Source organism: Physeter macrocephalus, chromosome 8, assembly GCF_002837175.3.
Source record: "Physeter macrocephalus isolate SW-GA chromosome 8, ASM283717v5, whole genome shotgun sequence".
Taxonomy (NCBI): Eukaryota; Metazoa; Chordata; class Mammalia; order Artiodactyla; family Physeteridae; genus Physeter; species Physeter macrocephalus.
This window is the reverse complement of record NC_041221.1, coordinates 59,983,698-59,993,917: the sequence shown is the minus strand read 5'-3', so window position 1 is coordinate 59,993,917 and position 10,220 is coordinate 59,983,698.

Here is a 10,220-nt window from a genome sequence, read left to right as displayed (position 1 = left end):
AAATTTTACTTTTTGCTCTTCAGATTGGAGATTGTTTTTCCATCTGGCTTTTCTACTTTCAAATTCATTTGTTACAAAACTGAAGTCAGAATTCTCACAGCTGGTCAGTGGCAACTTGATTTTAGCTCTTCATCCAAGAAATGAAAGTAAAATTGATTTGAAGAGAGGACAAGATGTACAGAAAATACATTCAGAGATATCTGACTTTCCCAGTTTCCTGCTGTTTGCTGTAGAGCAGAGCAGATCTCACATTCCTTCTCTTTGGCCCCAAAACACTTCTCTGGAAATTCTCTTGCATGACAGCCAAAGATACCCATATTTAGAGCATGACCTGTAAGTGAGGGGCAAAGGATCACTTTTAAAAGAACAAGTCTGGGAGCTATTATTTTTTCCAGACGGATATGAAGTCATTTTCAAATAAAGGCATTGATTTCTTTGGGGTCTTGTCAGTGACAGTTCAAAGTTTGCATTATCAGAGGAAGGGAGAAGCTGAATCTTCCAGGAAAAGATGATGGACTTAGTGATGGGAACTGAGGACAAGATGTTCTATAAAGCCATGAATTAATGAAGGTTAAGCTGCAGGGCCCCTTACTTGCAGAGGCCCCTGTGAGTGCTGGGGGTTAGCTGCTGGTGGGAAAGGGAAGAAGCATTTCTGGTAAATTGCCTAATCTCAGAAGGAAAGAACTCAAATCTCCATAGCTCTAGTAATTTGTTGTGATTTATTTTCCTCTTTCTGTATGTTTATTTTCATACCCATTTTTTCATAATTTTATCTTATTTTCCTTAAAGAGAGTGCCCAAAGTTGTATAAGCTTCAGGACCCACAAAATGTGGCTCTACTATTGTAAAAGAATGGATAATATTTAATTATAATTTATTGCCTAGTGTCAGTTCCTAGTAATCTTGATTAGTGGCTCCTTTTTAATTTTACAAACAATTATAGGGACTTCCCTGGTGGCGCAGTGGTTAAGAATCCGCCTACCAATGCAGGGGAACACGGGTTCGAGCCCTGGTCTGGGAAGATACCACATGCTGCGGAGCAACTAAGCCTGTGCACCACAACTACTGAGCCTGTGCTGTAGAGCCCACGAGCCACAACTACTGAGCCCACATGCTGCAACTACTGAAGCTCACGCGCCTAGAGCCTGTGCTCTGCAACAAGAGAAGCCACAATGAGAAACCCTCACACCACAAAGAAGAGTAGCCCCCGCTCGCTACAACTAGAGAAAGCCCATGCACAGCAATGAAGACCCAATGCAGCCAAAAATAAATAAATTTAAAAATAAATAAAAACAATTATAGTATAATGTTTCCCTCATTCAGCCAAGGCATGGAATGAGAATTTAGAGGTGTGTGTGCGTGTGCGTGTGTGTGTGTATGCTGCATGCCATAGGTTGAAAAGAGAACAGTGATATTAGGGCTCTGAAGGAAGGACTTTCTCCTTCTGCTAGAAAATGGACTATTAATGATTTTTCCTCACTGAGACATTGAAATGTTCTAAACTGGCAACATGTCTGTGGCTTTTCACAGTTATGAACACATACTGATATATCAAAGAACCCACCATCACCACCACCCACCCTTCCCCTGAGTACAATTTTATGGACTGAAAGAGCTTATCATTGGATCTCCTATAAGAATACGGTTGAGCAAGTTGTTCAGCGTTTCACACTATCCTATTCCAGGAGACTCTCCAAAGAATTTGTCTGGTCCTAGTACCAAGAATGATTTACTTATTCGGGGCCACTGGCCTTTTTTTAATCTTATCAACTATGTGAACTGTATAACCAGTCATACTTCCCACTTTGAGTTGGTTGCTGGTAAGCCTGAAGTTAAATTTGCACTTGGGTCATGACTAATAATTATGGTGTGCTTTTGTAGTCACATTCCTGGCTCTGTTTTATGTTGTCTTTCTTCTTTTATTTCTAATTATTTTTCATGCTATACTGTTCATTTTATGCATCCTATCTCAAGAGAGTAGGGATAAGAATTAATAAAACATTATTTCTAAAACATTCTGTTTGTAGTTGTATCATAGCCACAAGGATTTGTAGCAAAAATTCTCTACTTACCACACCAAAAACTAAAAAGATTTTGAAGGTGGAATATTTAGCTGTGAAGCATCCTTCTTGATGCTTCCCACTTACCTTCTCCACACTCATACTTCTGCTTGCTCACCAAGGGTGTCACGTGTGCCTCTTACATCATCCCAGCATTCTGTCAGTTAATCTCAGGAAACCCTAATGGTGGAACTTGTTTCTATCCCATCTTTGCCACACTCAGAATTTATCCCACCGTCTGTCTCTCCTCATCCCCATTCATTATAAGGAATGCTCTGAGAATGCTTACCAAGATTCAAATTGTACTCAGCATATCAATAAAATGTACTCAGGGCAGATGGATACAAATGAAGTTTGAGAAGATTCTTAAGAGTCTGAAAAAGAGTGTGAAGGCACTGTGGCCTAGGAATGGCATTACAAATAATTCAGACAGGAAAGAGATCTGATCATGGGAGGGGGAGGCCCAACCTCCCTGGACTTTCCAAAAGACTTGAGCTATCTTTGCAGAGACACTAGACCTGCTGGAAGAAGCAAACAAGGATTGATGTACGGAGAGGCCTGAAGGTGAGGAAAGCTGCTGATTAGTGGGGACAGGGGTTTAACTCTTGTCAGGACAGTCTTCTTCTGGACTAGTCTGAATTTAATAGCCCCCATCCAAACTTCTAATCACTCAAAATTTCAGATTCAGGTCAGTGTGAGAACAGAGTCTAAAGAAGGCACTCGCCATTACCCCCAAAATTTAGTTCTAATGTCCTTTTGCCCCAAGTGCCCCTCTTATGTAAGTATTCAGTCCCCAGGCTGTCCCTCCATAGCATCTCCCACCTGTCTAACTTCACTCTCCTAGAAGCCCTCTCCTTGATACCATTGATCTCTTTTCTCTATTTCAGTCAGAGGTACATTTCTCAGACTTTTTCTCCTTATTCCTAAAAAGAGGGGGTGGGTTAGCTGTGGGTAAATTTGAGATTCTGCATGAACCAGACTAATCTAAGTATTTTATTTCTACCCACAAATTGAGATGACTACTACTGAGTTATGTCACCTAAGAAAGGAAAGTCAACTTTCAAAAATACTTTAAGACCAGATGGAAGGAGATATTGAATGGTATCTTAGTCAGTTTGGGCTGCTATAACAAAGTACCATAAACTGGGTGGCCTATAAACAATATAAATTTGTTTCTCACAGTTCTAGAGGCTGGGAAGTCCAAGATCAAGGTGCCAGCAGAATTGGTGTCTGGTAAAAGCCACATCCTGGTTCGCAGACTCCGCAACTGAGGTTGCGGACAATCTAAACTGTGACTATGGCAGACACTATTTGTTGCTTCCCAATGTTCATTCCCCCACATTTTTCTTTGCTAACAAAATCCCAGTTGTATTCAAGTATTAGATGACCATGTGTCTCAGAAACACTGGGCTCTTCCCCCTTCCAGAGATGAATCCTGATTAGTCTAGGCTGATCATGGTATTCTATCAATATTTAGGTTTATAAAACAATGCAGGAAGCAGGGCTGCTAGGGGACTTCTGGAAGAGTTTTCATCATCCTTACAATGGAACATGACGAAGAGTCATGGCTTTTCCCCTCTTCCAATCTTAGGACATGATGAACTACAGCAGCCACGTTGAGGACGTGACGGGATAAGCCTGAGAACAAGCTGAAGATGGCAGAGCAGAAAAGTGGACAGAACCTGGGTCCTTGGTTACATCTTTGAGCCATTGAATTAATCACCTCTGGAGTCCCCTTGCTTCTAGAATTTTAATGAGAGGTAAAAAAAATTTTTTTATTATTTAAATTCAATTCAATTTTGTATTCTGTTACTTGCATCAGAAACATATCCACTGATATAATGACCAAAGGATAAGAACCAAAAAGACAATATTCAACACTCTCCAGAAGTGAGTATGCCCACTGGGGACAATTAAGATTCCCAGCAAGACCAAGTAGCACCAACTTAAGTTATGTAAATACCACTCTTGTCAATTTACCATTTTCATTATGATTCTTTTGCCTGAACTTATGCATATATCCAGTAGTTTCCCCTAAGTTATTTTACACTCACTACCTTTTTTGGGGAGGGTAGGGGGGGTTAGAGGAAGCAGCTGGTTGTACTCTAGAACAGGGTTCAGTAAACTTGACCAGATAAAGGCCAGATAGGAAATATTTTATGTTTTGTGGGCCATATGTCTCTGTCACAACTTCTTAACTCTACCGCTATAACACAAAAGTAGACATAGAAGGACTTCCCTGGTGGTGCAGTGGTTAAGAATCCGCCTGCCAATGCAGGAGACGTGTGTTCAAGCCCTGGTCCGGGAAGATCCCACATGTCATGGAGCAGCTAAGTCCGTGTACCACAACTACTGAGCCTGTGCTGTAGAGCCCGCGAGCCACAACAACTGAGCCCACAAGCCACAACTACTGAGCCCGTGCTCCTCAATGAAGCCCGTGCACTGCAATGAAGAGTAGCCCCTGCTCGCCGCAACCAGAGAAAGCCTGCACACAGCAACAAAGATCCAATATAGCCAAAAATAAATAAATTTATTTTTAAACAAGTAGACATAGATATTATATAAATGAATGAGCATGGCTATATTCCAAACTTTATTTATGAGTGCTGAAATTTGAATTTCATATAATTTTCATGTGTCACACAATTTTACTTTTTGATTGTTTTCAATCATTTAAGAATTTTAAAATCACACAAATGAGTACATGTAAAACTGGGAAACTCTAGACAAGATCAATGGATTATATCAATGTCAGCGTCCTGATTGTGTATTGTACTGTATAGTTTTGTGAGATGTTACCACTGAGGGAAACTAGAGAGTATACAGGATCTCTCTGATTTTTTTTATCATGGTAAAATATACATAACATAAAATTTATTATTTTAATTTTTTTTTTTTTCTTTTTTGCGGTATGCGGGCCTTTCACTGTTGTTGCCTTTCCCCTTTCCGAGCCAAGGCTCCGGGCATTGGCAGGCGGACTCTCAACCACTGCAGCACCAGGGAAGCCCTATTTTAATCATTTTTAAGTTTACAATTTAGTGGTATTAAGTACATTCCAATGTTGTGCAACCATCACCACTATCTACCTCCAGAACTTCTACATTGTTCCAAAATGAAACTCTGTAGCCGTTAAAAAATATCTCCCCATTCCTCCCTTCCTGCTGTCCCTTTTCAGTCTCTATGAATTTGACTACTCTAGGTACATCATAAGTGGAATCATATAGTATTTGTTTGTGTCTGGTTAATTTCACTTAGCATAATGTTTTCAAGGTTCATCCATACTGTAGCTTACGTCAGAATTCCATTTCTTTCTAAGGCTGAATAATATTTCATTGTATGTGTATACCACATTTTGTTTATCTTATCACACATTGAAGGACATTTGAGTTGTTTCCACCTTTTGGATACTGTGAATAATGCTGTTATGAATGTGAGTGTACAAACATATATTCAGGTCCCTGCTTTCAATTCTCTTGAATGTAGACCTAGAAGTAGAATGACTGGCTCACATGGTAATTTTAACTCTATTCTTAACTTTTTGAAGAGCCACCATAATGTTTTCCATAGCAGCTACACTATTCTACATTCCCACCAGTAGTGCAACAAGGGTTCCAATTTCTCCACATCCTTGACAACACTTGTTACTTTGATTTTCCTAATTTTTTTTTTTTTTTGGCCGCGCTGTGCGGCTTGCAGGATCTTAGTTCCCTGAACAGGGACTGAACTCAGAGCCACAGCAATGAAAGCTCTGAGTCCTAACCACTGGACTGCCAGGGAATTCCCTATGGATTTTCCTACTTTTTAATAGCCATCCTAATGGGTGTGAAGTGGTATCTCATTGTGATTTTGATTTGCATTTCTCTATTGATTATTGATATTGAGCATCTTTTCAAGTGCTTATTGGCCATTTTGTTATCTTCTCTGGAGAAAGGTCTATTTAAGTCTTTTGCCCATTTTTTGATAGGTTGTTTGGTTTTTTGTTTTTAAGTTGTAAGAATTCTTTATATTTTCTGGATATTAATCACTTATCAGATATATGATTTGCAAATATTTTCACCAGTTCTGTGGGTTGCCTTTTCACTGATGCACAGAAGTTTTAATTTTGATGAATCTAGTATATCTAATTTTTTTCTGTATAGTAATACATACACATATTATAATTGCATGTGAATCTACAATTATCTCAAATTTAAAATGTAAAAACCATTCTTAGGTTGTGGGTCATACAAAAACAAGCAGCATTTGGCCCCAAATCCATAGTCTGCCACCCTCTGCTACGGATAGAAAACGGAGTTGCAACTCTTTCCTTGTATTCAAAAACTCTATCCAGTCCCTCATCCTGCTCCTAACCCACTACTTCTGGGGCTGAAGAACTTAAAATACTGCAGCCACATATATTTCTGTATATTTCTGGATATGTGTATAAACATGGTTCTTTTTTAAAATATATTTATTTATTTATTTTGGCTGCATTGTGTCTTCGTTGCTGCACGTGGGCATTCTCTAGTTGCAGCAAGCGAGGGCTACTCTGTGAGGTGCGTGGGCTTCTCATCACAGTGGCTTCTCTTGTCACGGAGTACGGGCTCTAGGCGCACAGGCTTCAGTAGTTGTGGCTCACAGGCTCAGTAGTTGTGGCTCGCGGGCTCTAGAGTGCAGGCTCAGTAGTTGTGATGCACGGGCTTAGTTGATCTGCGGCATGTGGGATCTTCCCGGACCAGGGCTCAAACCCGTGTCCCCTGCATTGGCAGGTGGATTCTTAACCACTGTGCCAACAGAGAAGTCCTGGGTTCTATTTTATGTATTCCAAAAATCAAAGGACTTCTCCACAAAATAACTACAATTCCACATTTAACTTTAAGAAATCAACATTCCGGGATTTTAAATGCCTCTCGAAAGCTTTGCTCTTACCATATATTTATTCCCTTTGTTGCATTTGTGGCAGAGGATTTTAGGACAGGCACCTTTGCACTTATCCACCCAACCTTCCTCCCCTCCTGGGAACCCTTCCTCCGCATTCTTACACAGACTGCAGCTTGGCCTCCCAAGGCCTCCTGAGACAGCTTCTTCTAATTGCCTAAAAGCTCTAATTGTTAGAAAGTCCTGATATCACCGCATTCCAAGGAGAGTTTTCAATCCCTTTTTAAAATTAAGCACAGAGTCTGAGTTAGGAAGGTTTTCATAACAATAATGCTCTAGTTCTGAAACATGGAGATGTCTTTGCATAGTTTTCCTTATGTTCTTTAATTTACCTTTATGTTACATAAGTTCTTTTTTATATATTGAGTATTTTATAATAAACAAATTTTATAATAAGCAATTCATCATTCTTGTTTCTACTAGAAATATTGTTATATGAAAGGCATCAGTGCAAGCCATCTCAGGGGGTTGGGCGGTTAAAGAGAACATCCCCAAGGCCACAGCCCCAACCCAAGGCCACTGTGAATTATCCCAGATGATTCAGCAGCCTCTCCACAGTCATCTGTGCCTCCCTCCAGTCTGTTTTCCACACTGCAGCCAGACTGATCTTTTATAAAGGCATATCTGATTATACCATCCTCTTGCTTTACACATTTTAATAGTCTCTCATCAACCTCAGGATAAAGACTAAAGTCTGCCATGGCCTGCCAAGCCCAACACTGGCCGTCTCCAGCCTCATCCTGTTGCCTCTCCCAACCCTCCATCCTCCACATCCTCAGTTCCTCCACCTTGTCAAGCTCTTGGAAATGCTGTTTCCTCTGCCTGAATGCTCTGTTTCTACCACACGCACCACTCCCTGCCAGGGATATATGTTTTCATTTCTCTTGAGTAAATACCTAGGCTTTTGAGACTGTTATAAGGGCTAAGCGTATGTTTCACTTTATAAGAAACTGCCAAATTTTTTGCCAAGGTGGCTGTACCATTTGCATTTCCATCAGCAATGTATGAAAGCTCCAGTTGCTTTAATCTTTGCTAGCACTTGGCTTTGGTAGTCTTTGTTGTCTGCTGTATTTTTAACAAAGCATAGAATAATATCTGATTATGAGATTTCGCCAAAATGCACAGAAGATGAGTAACTCCTTTGAACTCATCTTAGTGACAGCACTCAGGTCTCAGTTATCTCCCACTCACCCTCCAGTGTTCACAGTAACACCCTTTAGCCAAGCTGCTATGAAAGCACAGGAGGATTTAATATGCTTAACCACAGAGATTGTTTTTCAGACTGAATTGATAAAAGCACTGTATATTCAAAGTCTTACTTTAACATCTCTACAAAGCTCAGAGTTATCCCTGACCACGACTTCGCTGTTGGAATCGAAGTGATGAGTGTGAAGTCACGTGTGTGGAAATGTCACAAAGGGCCTAGTCACAGAGGGCACAGAGACTTCCGGGAACGGAAATACTTTTGAAGGTTGGTTAACATATTTCCAGATCAACTGCTGGTTAAACTCTTTAGAAAACTACCAGTGAATTCTTTTTCTTTTTTCCTTAACACAAAATCTACATGTTGGTAAGCACCAGGAGATGCCGGTACTTTTGAAAATTGTAGTTTACAATACTAAATGTAAGTGTGGCTAATATTACACTAATTAAAACGCTGATGTGCAAATTGCTGGGAGTGTTTTACAGACAATTTGCTTTTTATTTCATCAGAATACTCCAGTGAGAATGTTTGTGACTAAAGGTCATAGAAGGCTAGCTCTGGAGCTAGCCTTTGCTAAGGTAACATATTAATGAGTAATCACAGGCTATAAATAGAACTCAGCATGAACTTCTGTCCACAATTACACCACTATTCCCACAAAGAGAGCTGTTACTAATGACAGAACGTGGCCTGCTAGCCACTAGTATAACCAAGGAGGGGTGCAGAGGAACCATAGCCCTGTGGGAAATGTGCCTTGGGGTACGATTTGCTAAGATGGCATTATGTGCTTTTTTGGTCTCCCTTACAGTCTGTGAAGCAGTTGTATTGCTTTCCTTAGGGCTCCTCATTGTGTGTACGAGCCAAGATTTTCAAATTCTCTCTCAGATGATAAACCCCTGACAATAACTGCCTTAAGCAGTTGTTTATCTTATCTTTTGTCTCTTCCCCTCTCCTTCCCAACATATGTTACAGTATATTATATAGCACAGTAGCATGTACATAGGAGGGGCCCATAATTGTTTATTGGGTAGATGGATGGACAGATGAATGGATGGGTGGATAAGCATGTTAACTCTATGCTTCCATAGAATACTCTGGAATTTTGAGCTTTTATATAAACAGCTGAATACATTCAAGTCAATTTCCTATGTAATATGCATCTAAATGTTCCCCTGACCAAAAAAATATCTTCACCAACAGCCCTACCATGTGTCTTCACACTCCTGCCCTGCTCATTTCTTCGGGTGATAATGAGGAGGGAATAAAACATCACCTAGAAGCAGAGAGAGGGCAAATATGTTAAGACCCTGCCATTCACCACACCTTAAGTCCAATTTCACACTAGCCCTAAAGGGAGGATAGGATACAGGAGTAGTAGGTTGAGGAAAGAGAAGTGGTCAGAAATGGTCTAGTACAAAAAGTCCTACTGGAGTGGAAGGCCATACAGAGTCTGTCTAGAAAGGCATCAAGTCTGGGGGAAGAAGTCCAGAAAGGGAGATAAAGAAGCAGCCAGTCCAAACAAATTATCTTCACTACAAGTTTGCCTGGTTGTCCCTCATCCCCATGACCAAATATGTAGTAAATGCTCCTAGCCCTGAGTCAGCCTGAGGAAGCAGGGGAAGGTGGGAAAGGCAACATGTACGTGGTGGGGCAGTAATTTCCTCTTTATGTTCATGGTCAGATGCAACCTACATGGATGAAGGGAAGTTCAATCCTTGAATCTTCTTCACCAGTTCACGTCTAAACTGTAACATCCTTGTGATCCCGCCCCTTGATAATCCTCTGGTGAGAAGGATCTCAGCTACACTGCTCCACTCCAGGACAGGCTGGATCCAGGCTCCATGCTAATTTCTTGGAGCTCTGGTTTGACCAGCACAGAATTCTGATGACCTCAGAATTCTGGATCCATCCAAACCAGGAGCAACCTCCAAGAGGGCACATAACCTACAGGCCTGCCTTCTAACCACCAAAAGTTGTTAAGACTCCCTGAACTTTCTGAAGAAAATTCAGTTTGTTACAGATTTACAAGTTGAAGGTTGG